This window comes from Moschus berezovskii, chromosome 2, assembly GCF_049115385.1.
Source record: "Moschus berezovskii isolate FMDL1 chromosome 2, NW_MosBer_1.0, whole genome shotgun sequence".
Lineage (NCBI taxonomy): Eukaryota > Metazoa > Chordata > Mammalia > Artiodactyla > Moschidae > Moschus > Moschus berezovskii.
The window spans coordinates 36,088,831-36,103,091 of NC_142461.1; the positions used below are offsets into that span (position 1 = coordinate 36,088,831).

Below are 14,261 nucleotides of genomic sequence, written 5' to 3' on the forward strand. Positions count from 1 at the left end.
TGCTTAGTTGCCCAGTTGTGTCCAACTCTTTGCAACCCAATGGACTGTAGCCTACCAAGCTCCTTTGTACATGGGTATTCTCCAGGCAAGAGTACTGGAGTGGGTAGCCATGCCCTCCTCCAGGGGATCTTCCCAACCCAGGAATCGAACCCAGGTCTCCCACTCTGCAGGCAGATTCTTTACGGTCTGAGCCACCAGGGAAGCTCCTTTACTAAGGACTTATTCAAATTGCAAAGCACCTCAGGAATCTCTTGGCTCTTCAACTATTCAACAATGTCACATAAACTAGATTTAAAATTGCGCTTAAATGTAGACACTTACCTGTGTGAAGCTGCTTATAGATATCTGCTTTAAAAGTCATTTATACAATAAGTTTGTTTAGTCAGATTAATCACAAATATCTCTGTAAAATAAAAATAAATAAATAATGGGCCTTCATTGGTTAGATTAAACCAATGAAGGCAGTAGATGAATCCTGTAGTGATAATACAAAACTTAACAAAGTACAGGCTTATTTCTCTCTCATAGAAAGAGTCAGTATAGGTTGTTTACTCCTCCCTAAACTATGGTTACTGTATCCCTGAAGGCCTCCCAAATTACCATTTAAGGAAAGAGAATAATGGTGGAGGTACTGTGTTATACATTGGTTCCAAATTGAAATGGCTCAGAAACAACATAGTGAGTTGGTCAGACTTGGTTACATGGTCCTGATATAATGGGGATTTACCTATCCCAGAGGCCTCATGATTTTTCTCTTAACTTAACTCTTCAGCCTGATATTTCAAGTTTTCTGCCCCTCACCCTCATACATTTTATACACTGCTCTACTAAATATATTTAAGTGTGGATCTCTTTCCATCTTATAAAAATATATATTCAAATTAGGTTTTAATAAGCATTTTCAAAGACACTACTTTTAGAGTAGAAATTTTTTGAAGAGGAATTTTTTACAGAGAGAAATAATAACAAAATTTCTAGTATAGGTTGTATCTGTCTAGGAAATAATCTTTAATAATCTGTATCAACACGTTATTATTATTTTCTTAGAGGGCCCTGGGTCTAAAGTTTAGAGTCATGCATTCATTGCTAGAGAATTCAATGCTGACAAAAACAGTCTTCTGCCAAGAATTTTGCATTTGGCACAGAACAGCATTAAATTAGATTTGGGAAGTGGAAATATATGAGTTTCCAGTGTGTCAAGCAACTCACCACAGTGAAAGGATTTTTTTAAGAAGCATTTATCCTGCCAACTGCACATCTCTTTGGATATTCCCTGGTGACTCAGATGGCTCTGAGACTCAGCCTACAATGTAGAATCAGCCTACAATGCAGGAGACCAGGTTCAATCCCTGGGTCAGGAATCCCCTAGAGAAGGTAATGGCAACCCCCTCTAGCATTCTTGCCTGGAGAAGTCCATGAACAGAAGAACCCTGGTAGGCTACAGTTCATGGGATCCCAAAACATTGGACATGACTGAGAAACTAACACTTTGAGTTTCATCAGTGAAGTATATCTTCGCTTACATTTTATGATTCAGACTTAGTGACTATAAACTATGATAGAATAATTATATTTGCTGCACAAAAACATAGTGCCCTTCTACAAGTAAATTTCAATTTATTTTATTAAATTCCTTTTACTTTTAAGGTATTGCATATATATGTTTACATATTTAATTTTATGTATCAAATGAGTAATACATTTTTCTTTAATAAGACACTTTTAACTTGGTATTTAAACCAACAACCTATCTTGATAAATATCTTATAATAAACTACTAGGTTTTTTTTTCCCCCAAAGAAAAATCTCTAGTCTATAGGTCAAGATTTTTACCTTGACTTCTGTTTTTCTACTTACTATACTTGGTATTATTATTTTGTAAAGTTCCATGGTATATCTAAGATATACCATGCTAATTCGTTTATGTGAGGGTCATTTGCAAGTATATGAATTTAGCAACATGGTTATCTCTGTTGGTATAATCCATAGTAGCCAAGGTGTTCATACATGCTCTGATTGTTTGCTTAGCTATTGCACATGAACATTTCCTTATGATAGCTGTTGCGGTTCATGGCTTAAGAACAAAATTTTAAATTTTATTTAATTTTAATTATGCTAAACTTAAATAGCCACATGTGACTAGTGGCTAAATTTTAGTCAGCACAGCTGCAAAAACTTCCAGGAATAATTAACCAAAGTTTTGTATTATATAATTGAAAAAATAAAGCCCTCTCCCCTCTCACCACCCAAGTAGAACACATTATTAGAAACATCTGAGAAATTCACTCAATTTTCATTCATTCTCAGCGTATTACTTTGCTACGGCTGGCATAACAAATTATCACAGATTGAGTGGTTTAAACAACAAGACACTTAGTGTATCTGTTCTGGAGGCTAGAAGTCCAGGATCAAGATGTGAGCATGGTAGTTTCCTCTGAGGCCTCTCTCCTTGGTGTGGGGATGACCGCCTTCTCTTTTGTTCTTACATGGTCTTTTCCTCTGTGCATATGCATCCATGGTGTCCCTTCATGTGATGACATTTCCTCTTCCCATAAGAATACCAGTCTATAGTAGATTATAACTCCACCCTAATGGCCTAGCTTGAACTTAATCACTTCATTAAAGACCTGTCTCCAAATACAATTATGTCTGAGGTACTGGTAGATAGGGCTTCAATGGGAGAATTTTTTAAGGGACACAGTTCAACCCACTAACTAATAATTCCTTCTCTTCCATTTAACATCTACTACCTCCCTATAAATAAATATCTAAAGTATTTTCTATTTTTGACTTCCTTGCTTTTATTTCAAATTAGAATAATATTTGATTTAATTAGGATACAATACGTGTGGATTTTAAAATTCAGCCTTATTGCTAGTGGTGGCAGCTGTTTTTTTGGTAACTATTTATTATGAATTGTCTTTACATTTGTGGTTTGGTTAATATGCTTCATTATAATGTGCTTTGTCTTAAAAACTTTGTCTCCCTGAGGATATTCTAGAATGTTATAAACTCATGAAATGGATATCATTTGTGTTTTACTGAGCATAGAACTCACATGACATATTTGAACTGTTTACTCAAAGCTGCTTCAAATTTTTCTAATATTACCATGGAAAATACATGATTTAAAGGCAAGAGTTTTACTTTTATTTATTTTACTGCTTTGTGAAACATTCAGTATCTCTTTTGACACATGTTTTTAAAATAAGTTTTCATGCAGAACACTGCAATATCTATTGGTAATGCCTTTCCTCTATAGGCTAAAAAGCAAGCTGGTTTCCTATTTACTTACAATTATCTCATACAATACTTATTCCGTAGTAAATGTTGAGAGTCTTAGCTTTATCTGTTTGAACAAAACTAGTTTTGACAAAAGTCTTAGCCCAAATGCTTAAAGAAATGGTCATGTTGGCAGGTAGGGAAATTCATTTCTATATTAAATAGTACCATTGGAGGAATATATTACAAAAGGTTAACCACAAAAAATAAGAGCATATTTGAAGTATTAATCTCCTTTGGTTAAATTTCAGTACTTTTGTTGGAATGCATATACTAATAACTTATAAATATAACTTCAACTTTTTGCATGGATTTAAAAACTACTTCCTCACATGGCCATGGGCAAAAAAAAAAAAGAGGTTAATTTTTCAGTATTGGTTTTCCCTCTTTAAAACTTTTTTCTTCTCGTGCTATGTCGCTTCAGTCATGTCTGACTCTTTGTGACCCCATGGACTATAGCCTGCCAGATTCCTCTTCCATGGGATTCTCCTGACAAGAATACTGGAGTGGGTTGCCATGTCCTTCTCCAGGGGATCTTCCTGACCCAGGGATCAAACTTGTGTCTCTTCAGTTCAGTTCAATTCAGTCGCTCAGTCGTGTCTGAACACCCAGGACTGTTGGCATTAGGAGGTGGGTTCTTTACCACTAATGCCACTCATTTTTTCCTCTTCTGATTTGTTCTTAGGAATAGATCTTAAGAAAATCTATGATAAGCACTATAATTATCTTTTAAAATTTATTTCCCCCATTATTTTTTCTTGCTAATAAAACCCTGATTTTCTGGGATTGTTCTCCCAGTCTTCTTGGGAAGACTTCCTATCCTAGGAAAGGTGGCCATATGGCATAAATTTTGCTAAGGAGATATAAATAGAAGTCTCCAAGGGATTTCTAGGAAAGTGTTTGCCTGACTAGAGAATAAGTGTAGACTCTACTCCAATTTCTACAGTTCTTCCCATTTTGAATGTGAAAGGATGTTGGATCTGCAGGAGCCATTTTGCATTCATGAGGTAAAAAAGTATAAGGGGAAAAACAATCTACTAAACCTATAAGGGTAGTGGAAGAGAAATACAGAAAGAGTCTGCTTTCTTTTTGTCGTCATTTTGCACCCAAACTAATGTTCACAAGTACCTACTGCTGCACTTTTTTCTATTGCAAAAAAACAAACTTCAGTTTTAATCTTTGTTAGTCAAGTTTTCTGTTGCTATTCACCACAGCATTCCTGTTACAGACTGTATACACTCTAGCTCTCTTTCAGCCATGTGGAAATGTTCAGTGTTTGATATGGTAACCTCAAGTCATATGGGGCTATTAAACTACTGAAATGTGGCAAATGTGATTGGGGAACTAAATTTTTAAATCTATTTCATTTTAGTGAACACATCCAAATGTAAACAGTTACATGTGATTACTGGCTATTGGACAGCACAGTGCTAAGACTTATGGGGAATAATTAACCTAATTTTTCTATTATAAAATATTTAAATTAGTGTCCCCACCCTCTGAAGACATCTCATGACACATCACCTTATGATACTTATATCACTACCACTGAAACTCACTATGTCATCTTTTAATAAATTCTGGGTACTTGTACATTTTTTGTGACAGCATAAAGTTACACACAAATAGGACCTTCATACAACTGGCTTATGTATAGTCTCTCTTGTTCTTCTAATGTGAATGTAGTGTGTTTTGGTTAAAAACTTTTTAAAATATTCAAGTTACATGCTCTAACTCTTGGCCTGAATCATAAATTACCATTATGGAAGCTTCATTGCTACCATTAGGGTTAGTATGAGCAGATTTTGAATCAGTTTTTGAAAGCAGACTTTGCTGTGGGGAGGCAAAAACTTAATATTGTGTGACCAAACTGGCAGACTGAGCCCTGAATAAAAACAGACTCATACTATTCCCATCGGTTCATGCAGTGTAGGGCCCTAGGCTTTAAATTATTGATATTTCTAAGCAAACCTATCCACTGAGTTTTGGGTTTACTTTCTTCTATTTTCACCTTTGGGGACAATTTATTCACGTTCTGTAACAGATACCTTGTTAGATTGTAAGGATATGTTAAAAATTTGTATTTTAAGCAATAGTTGATCTTTGGATACTCAGATGCAGTCTTTCTCATGGCTTAGTAACTGACCCCTTTCTTTGTAGTCTTCTGTAAGTTAGTGTGTGTTTTTTACTTTATTCTTATTTTCCTGTGATGAATTAGAAGAACTCCTTTAACTCATGGAAAGTGGTAAGTTTTGAAGTACTGTGGCCACACTTTCCAGCAGTGACATATAAACTATCTGGTTCTCTGTTCAGGTGCCTTACCAAAATAGGAGATTTTTTTGAGCTTGTTTCTCAGTATCATTAAGATATAAATTTGGTGGTAAAACACCCAGGTGTTTGTCTTCAAGGTATGAGCTCAGTTTCAATGATAGGTCTTCACCATTTCTTTCTTTTCCTGTGACCTTTTCGAATGAGAGTTTTCTGATTGTGAAATCATTATTTCATTTCATTTGTCAGTTCTAAACTGTAGCTTGATGCTACATGTTGTACATTAATTGGTTTATAAGTTAACTGACAAAATTCCCCTCCTATCCAAGATATGTAGTAGGGAATTTTGAATGGGGATTAGATACCATGATGCCTAAAGCTAGATGAATGGATTGGAAGGCTCTTTAATACTGCATTTTTAAATTATATTACAAAATCTTGGTTATTCTAAATTTTTTTCTTCCAAATGACTTCTAAAACATTTGTTTTGTATTATGCTGCTACTGCTGCTGCTGCTAAGTCGCTTCAGTCGTGTCCGACTCTGTGCGACCCCATAGACGGAAGCCCACCAGGCTCCCCCGTCCCTGGGATTCTCCAGGCAAGAACACTGGTGTGGGTTGCCATTTCCTTCTCCAATGCATGAAAGTGAAAAGTGAAAGTGAAGTCGCTCAGTCGTGTCTGACTCTTAGCGACCCCATGGATTGCATCCTACCAGGCTCCTCCATCCATGGGATTTTCCAGGTAAGAGTACTGGATTTGTATTATGAATTACTTAAATTTTCAAAATTAATAAATTAACAGATCTTTTTTCTGTTTATGAGTTCTTCAACTCTTAAAGGAGAGAGACAAAAAAAGAAAGATAATAATCATGTAAGAGAACACTGTGTCCATTTTGTGAAGCTCCCTGATATTTGTCATTCCCTAAAAAGGAGATCAGTCCTGGGTGTTCATTGGAAGGACTGATGCTAAAGCTGAAACTGCAATACTTTGGCCACCTCATGCGACGAGTTGACTCACTGGAAAAGACTCTGATGCTGGGAAGGATTAGGGGCGGGAGGAGAAGGGGACGACAGAGAATGAGATGGCTGGATGGCATCACCGACTCGATGGACATGAGTTTGAGTGAACTCTAGGAGTTGGTGATGGACAGGGAGGCCTGGTGTGCTGTGATTCATGGGGTCGCAAAGAGTCGGACACGACTGAGAGATTGAACTGAACTGAACTGAAGAATTCATTTTGGATGTACTGGTGTTTCCTGATGCCCTGTTTTTTCAAGTCACAAAATTAGAAATACTTTGAAAGCATCAACTAAATCTGTATTTATTTACCAGAAACAAAGAATCAGAGGACAACAATGGAAGTCTTTGAAGCCAATGACCCTCCTAGAATAATTATCATCACTTATGTAGGTCATACTGTATATATATTAGTATTTTTTTTAATAAATTCAGTGCAAAGCACTAAATATATTTTTTCCTTTGGTATTTGTATATCACTTACATATCAGACTTATAAAAAAATGAAATTTGTTATATTTCCATAAAGAGAGACAGGATTTTGGAGAGCTTGCCAAAGCATGTTTCCCAGTGTTGTGACTTACAGTGTTAGCACTCAGACCTATCTGATATGACTCTTTTAGATAAGCCTGTGCCAGACAAGTTCATGTTCTGTCAACTCCAAAGCCAAGCTAATTCATGTATCAGAAACCACTTGATTATATTTTCATTAATGAGAAGTACATATCAAAATGAAGAACTGAGTTGTCACAAAGGTGCCTGGGAAAAGATTTGCTTTAATGTAAAGAAAAAATGAGTTTGGTATACCTAAAACTAAAAATTATTTCGTGGTCCATTATTTCTTGCCTTCTCCACTTGATTCTTCATTCTTTTCCAAATTTCTTGGCCTCGAGAATTTCAACTGATAGTGTCCTTCCTATGCTTTGAAGTTTGACATATACTGTGTGGTAGATCCAGAAACCAATGGTTAAGATAGAGTAATGGCAGTGTAACAGAGGGACATACAAAGTGATAAAAAGTGAACGTCTACAGAACATAACTTGATGAACTGTTTTCCATTTGATGTTTACTGGTGTTTTGTACTATTTTTTTCAGGAGGAATATATGTAAATGTTCATTTCAGTATATATTTTAGTGCTTGTTGTGAAGCAAGATAGAAAAATTTATTGTAAACTGAATTGGAAGTTTAATTATTTAGATTTTATTTTAAAAACACATAATCTGGAAATTATGTATTTGGCTTAAAATATATTTTTACTCCACATTCTATGTCACTTTGTGACTTTTTATAGGGAGGGTCATTGAGAATATATAAAAATAGATATCAGATAATTAGGAAACATTGATGCAGTAGATCTGTTAAATGTTCTGCTGGTACAGGGTGACAACATAAATGTTGATAAGCACCTGACAAAAATAGTGCTCTGGTATTCTTGGCTGTGAGCTTATTTTATCTGTGGTGACAAAGAACTGACTATCTCTACCTCTGAGAGTGTGTTTCTAAAATGGAAGTTAAATTGTCTAGACAACTAATGTTAGAGAAAAGTTCACTTATCAGCTTAAATAAACTACTACATGAATTTCTGAAAGAGCACATATTTTAAATGCAATCTTGAATTTTCTCATGGGTTAAATAGTGGACAGTATACATTGCTATCTTTCAAGAAGAGTTAAAATAAAATTTCTTTCCTTCTGCTTTAGAGTTATATTGTCCTCAGAACTGAACAATTGTTTTTCTTAAATCCAAATTTACTTAGTTGATTGAGATGCATTATCACCATCCAAATAATGACCTTAAGATTTACATTTAAATTTACATATAAAAATGTATATCACTTTTAAAAAATCAGGTTTTAAGATGAAAACAGTTATTTTACCTAATTTCTTAATTCTCTTTATGTGATTGTTTTAGTTTATAGCTTCAGATTTAGTTGGTGGTATAGAATACTAAGTGAAATGCAATTATTTACTCAGAAATATATATATTTATCCTGGAGTAGGAAATGACAACTCACTTCAGTATTCTTACCTGGGAAATCCCATGGACAGAGGAGTCTGGTGGGCTGCAGTTCATGGGGTGGCAGATTCTGGCATGACTGAGCAAATGAGCTTGCGTACACGTACATATTTTATCTCATGTCATCTAGGAACTATCAAAAACTTATTTTCTAAGGGCAATAATAGTTATAACATAGTAGGTAAAGTCTCAGTAGTTTATCTTATTCCTCTATGCTTTGCCCAAATTAAGCCACAATATCAGAGAGCTATGTATCTGACCTATATTTTGTCAGCAACCCATAGCTTAGCTGTTTACTAAGTCCACTTGACTTCAGTTCAGTTCAGTTCAGTCTCTCAGTCTTGTCTGACTCTGCAACCCCATGAATCACAGAGTAATCCAAGCCTATGCCCCAATCAGTAATGCTGAGGAAGCCGAAGTTGAACGGTTCTATGAAGATCTACAAGACCTTTTAGAACTAACACCCCAAAAAGATGTCCTTGTCATTATAGAGGACTGGAATGCAAAAGGAGGAAGTCAAGAAACACCTGGAGTGACAGGCAAATTAGGCCTTGGAGCACGGAAGGAAGCAGGGCAAAGGCTAATAGAGTTTTGCCAAGAGAATGCACTGGTCATAGCAAACACCCTCTTTCAGCAACTCGAGAGAAGACTCTACATATGGACATCACTAGATGGTCAACACTGAAGTCAGATTGATTATATTCTTTGCAGCCAAAGATGGAGAAGCTCTATACAGTTAGCAAAAACAAGACCAGGAGCTGACTGTGGTTCAGATCATGAACTCCTTATTGCCAGATTCAGACTTAAATTGAAGAAAGTAGGGAAAACCACTAGACCATTTAGATATGACCTAAATCAAATCCCTTATGATTATACAGTGGAAGTGAGAAATAGATTTAAGGGACTAGATCTGATGGATAGAGTGCCTGATGAACTCTGGACTGAGGTTCGTGACATTGTACAGGAGACAGGGACCAAGACCATTCCCACTTTACTTAATACATATTAAAATAAAATCTATGAAATGATTATATGTCATTACAGATTATTGAAGATATAATTATGTAAGTATTATTTTTACATGGACTCTATTGGAACACATCTTTTGGATATTAGTGTCAAGATTCATTATGTTTAATTCCAAGTAATTTTTGCTGAATACAATGTTTCCTAAACTATATTCTATAAATTACAAATATGTCAGAAGGTGTCTGAGAAAAGATCTGAAAAAATATATGCTTTGACCTCAAATATATTTGGAAAAATGAGCTTAGATACTTCCCTCTTGATCATTTACAGTGTTAATGTAAATGATCAAGAGGCAATATATGGCATTTACAGAACCTTAGCATGTTAAAATGCCCTGGGCAGTTCTTCAGTGGATTGACCTCTTCAGTTAAGAGAACATTTTGCAAATACAGCTGATTCTTGAACAACCATGTCCACTTACATGAAGATTTTTTCAATAGTAATTTTTATAATTGTACACCATCTGAAATTAGTTGAATCTCCTGATTCCAAACCATAAATTAAGAGCAGTGGCATAGATGGAGGGCCAACTCTAAATTATGCTCAGATTTTCCGCTGAGGGGAGGGTGTGTGCCTCTAACTCCCTGTGTTGTTTGAGACTCAAATATATATTTTTCTATATTACTCTTTCTCCTAAATCACCTATTAATATTTTGAGGAGTCTTTTTTTTTCAAGTAATAGTTTGGAGAATACTGCTCCAAATAATTCTATGATTTATATAACTGATGGAGTTTCCCCCCCCCCCCCATTGCAGTAGCTGTTAGAAAAACAGTTTGGTGAAAATAAATATGCCACGACCAAATAAATAATCTAACTATTTCATTCTCATAATAAGAGAAACTCTCACATAGTTCTTATCAGGAGCTATGTTTGATAATGTTCATTGAAGCATGATCTGGTAGTGAGAGCTGGGGCAGCCAAGGTGAACATCACAGTAGCTTATATCACCGTTATGTGATATATGCATGATAGTTCTCAGGTGGCGCTAGTGGTAAAGAACCTGCCTGCCAGTGCAGAAGATATAAGAGACGTGAGTTCGATCCCTGGGTTGGGAAGATCCCCTGGAAAAGGTCATGACAACCCACTCCAGAATTCTTGCCGAGAGAATCCCATGGACAGAAATGCCTGACCTAGAGCCCATGGGGTCACAAAGAGTCAAATACAACTGAAGAAATTTAGCACAGTATAGCAGTGTATCATGCAACAGTCAGGTGTGATGAGGGAGAGTTGCATAAAGCAAAATAAGCAGAGCTTCAAAACATAATCAGAATGAGAGTGGACCATGAACTCTCCAAGAGTTCATGTAGAGTGTGTGCTACCCTAGCAAATAATTAAGACTTCTTCATTCGCAGCCTCCTTCTTTCTGTCTCTTTACATCTACTTACTTTGTTTTCCAACTGCATAAAATTTTGCTCCTACTTTAATGGCTTACTTTCTTACTATAATTTACGGAGGTTTGTAGGCCTCCTTGATAAAGCTTAGATACCAGTAAGCAAAATAAGCTTTATTCTAAATTAGTAATTTCTGTTAAGTACTGGTGACATTCAATTCTTTCCTTGTTCCTCTATCCTTTTACCTGAGGGCAAGGGAGATGGGAAGTAGGATATTTGCATATGTATGTGACAATTCTGAGCTTTGACAGCAGTCTTCTTACCAAGATAATCTAGTTTTATTAGTATCTTTATGTGTTTCATCTGTTTATTCAGTATGGATGAGAATATAAGCAGAAACAATTGAATTAAAAAAAAAACTATTCTCTGGAACCTCTTCTTGTGAGGAGGATATATTGATCATTAGATAGATAGTGCTGTGCTCAGTCGTGTCCGACTCTTGGGACCCCATGGATTGTAGCCTACCGGGCTCCTCTGTTCATGGAATTTTGCAGGCCAGAATACTGGAGTGGGTTGTCATTTCCTACTCCAGGGGATCTTCCTGATCCAGGGATCGAACCCTAGTCTCTTGGGTCTCCTGCATCAGCAGGCAGATAGTTCATTGCAGCGCCAGGGAAACCCTGAATTGTTCATTATTTTGTAACAATAAAAATCAGGAATGTAACATTTGAGATCAGGGATGAAGATAGTGTATAAAATCAACAGTGGTTATAAACAGCTTTGAAAATTATATTCAGTGTTACAGGTCAACCTAAAATATAGCTGTAGTAATAGTTTTAAATCATACTTTAGTAACTTGGTTCCAGTCTCAAGAGAAATGTTTACTACTTGTCTACCGTGCAGGTAGGACAGGTTCAGTTCAGTTCAGTTCAGTTCAGTTCAGTTCAGTCACTCAGTCGTGTCCAACTCTCCGCGACCCCACGAATCACAGGCTGCCAGGCCTCCCTGTCCATCACCAACTCCTGGAGTTCACTCAAACCCATGGCCACAGAGTCGGTGATGCCATCCAGCCATCTCATTCTCTGTCGTCCCCTTCTCCTCCCGCCCCCAACCTTTCCCAGCATCAGAGTCTTTTCCAGTGAGTCAACTCTTCGCATGAGGTGGCCAAAGTATTGCAGTTTCAGCTTTAGCATCAGTCCTTCCAATGAACACCCAGGATTGATCTCCTTTAGAATGGACTGGTTGGATCTCCTTGCGGTACAAGGGACTCTCAAGAGTCTTCTCCAACACCACAGTTCAAAAGCATCAATTCTTCAGCGATCAGCTTTCTTCACAGTCCAACTCTCACATCCATACATGACCACGGGAAAAACCATTGCCTTGACTAGACAGACCTTTGTTGGCAAAGTAATGTCTCTGCTTTTTAATATACTATCAAGGTTGGTCATAACTTTCCTTCCAAGCAGTAAGCGTCTTTTAATTTCATGGCTGCAATCAGCATCTGCAGTGATTTTGGAGCCCAAAAAAATAAAGTCTGACACTGTTTCCACTGTTTTTCCATCTATTTCCCATGAAGTGATGGGACCAGATGCCATGATCTTTGTTTTCTGAATGTTGAGCTTCAAGCCAATCTTTTCACTCTCCTCTTTCACTTTCATCAAGACGCTTTTGAGTTCCTCTTCACTTTCTGCCATAAGGGTAGTGTCATCTGCATATCTGAGGTTATTGATATTTCTCCCAGCAATCTTGGTTCCAGCTTGTGCTTTTTCCAGCCCAGCGATCCTCGTGATGTACTCTGCATATAAGTTAAATAAGCAAGGTGACAATATACAGCCTTGACGTACTCTTTTTCCTATTTGGAACCAGTCTGTTGTTCCATGTCCAGTTCTAACTGTTGCTTCCTGACCTGCATACAGGTTTCTCAAGAGACAGGTCAGGTGGTCTGGGATTCCCATCTCTTTCAGAATGTTCCACAGTTTATTGTGATCCACACAGTCAAAGGCTTTGGCATAGTCAATGAGCAGAAATAGAGGTTTTTCTGGAACTCTCTTGCTTTTTTATGATCCAGTGGATGTTGGCAATTTGATCTCTGGTGCCTCTGCCTTTTCTAAAACCTGCTTGAACATCTGGGAGTTCACGGTTCACATATTGCTGAAGCCTGGCTTGGAGAATTTTGAGCATGACTTTACTAGCGTGTGAGATGAGTGCAATTGTGCGGTGTTTTGAGCATTCTTTGGCAAACACAAGGATTAGCTACCAAAAGTAAAGTGGAGGCAGTGGCAAGGATTCCTAAGCCTGGAAAGTCCTGCTGATTGTACAATACTACAATTTATTTCGTTTCCTCCGGTGCACTGGGCAATAGACACCCACTCTTTGTTTGCAGTATTTTAAAAATTCTACATTCATGTTATGTAATAAGACAGTTAAAGTTGATGGCATCACTTAATTTACTGTCCCATGATCAATTAGGAGCAGTAGAGTGGCTAAGAGCACTGGCTCTGGTATTAGAAAAATCTGGGAAAGAATCTGATCTTGAAATAACTGTGGGATTTGGCGCATGTGTTTAAGCTCTAAGACTACTTCTCATGTATAGAATGGGATAATGGTAGAGTCTCATAAAGGTGTCATAAAAATAAAATTAAAAAATATTTATGAAAGTAGTCTAGGCTGACTAGCATATAGTAAGGAATCAGATTTAACTATGTGATTATTATTTCTATTCCTTAATGAGTTATATGTTGCTATATTATCTTTATCTCGTGTTTCTCAGCTGAGAGCTGTTAGGCCCCTAGGGGTTATTTGACAAGGTTTGGGGACATTTTTGGTTGTCACTGCTTCGAGCATGTGAAGGGGAGTTGGGGAGGGGTGGGGAGGTGCTACTGGCATCTTGTGGATAGAAGCCAGGCATGGTGCTAAATACTCTGTAGTGCACAGGACAGCTCCACTGACAAAGAATCATCCAGCTCCAGCATGTCAGCAGTAGAGAGGCTGAGAAAGTATTTATTTTAAGCCAGAGATATTAATTCCTTTGTATTTCTATAGTATGCCCTGGTATGTACTGCTTTCTTCTGCTACAGTAAAATTGGTAGTCCATCTGTATAATCACAATTTCTTTCTAAAGTTTTTCCCAATATTGTTACATTCTTTGCAAGGATTTTAAGGAGATCAATTTTTATTCCCTATAAAACAAAATGTGAAGGCTTTGGTTTTAGAATAAAGCAATTATCTAAACATGAAAAATAATTTTGATTAGAATGATTTTATTCTTTATATATTATTTATTATAAGGAATTAATTGTCAAGGATGGTTATACATG

At 36.7% G+C, this 14,261-nt stretch overlaps 1 protein-coding gene across 2 annotated transcripts in view; it reads left to right on the plus strand.

The window, feature by feature from the left end:
• ERBB4 (erb-b2 receptor tyrosine kinase 4) overlaps positions 1-14,261 on the plus strand; it is a 1,317,642-nt gene that overhangs the window by 221,620 nt on the left and 1,081,761 nt on the right. The window lies entirely within an intron of this gene.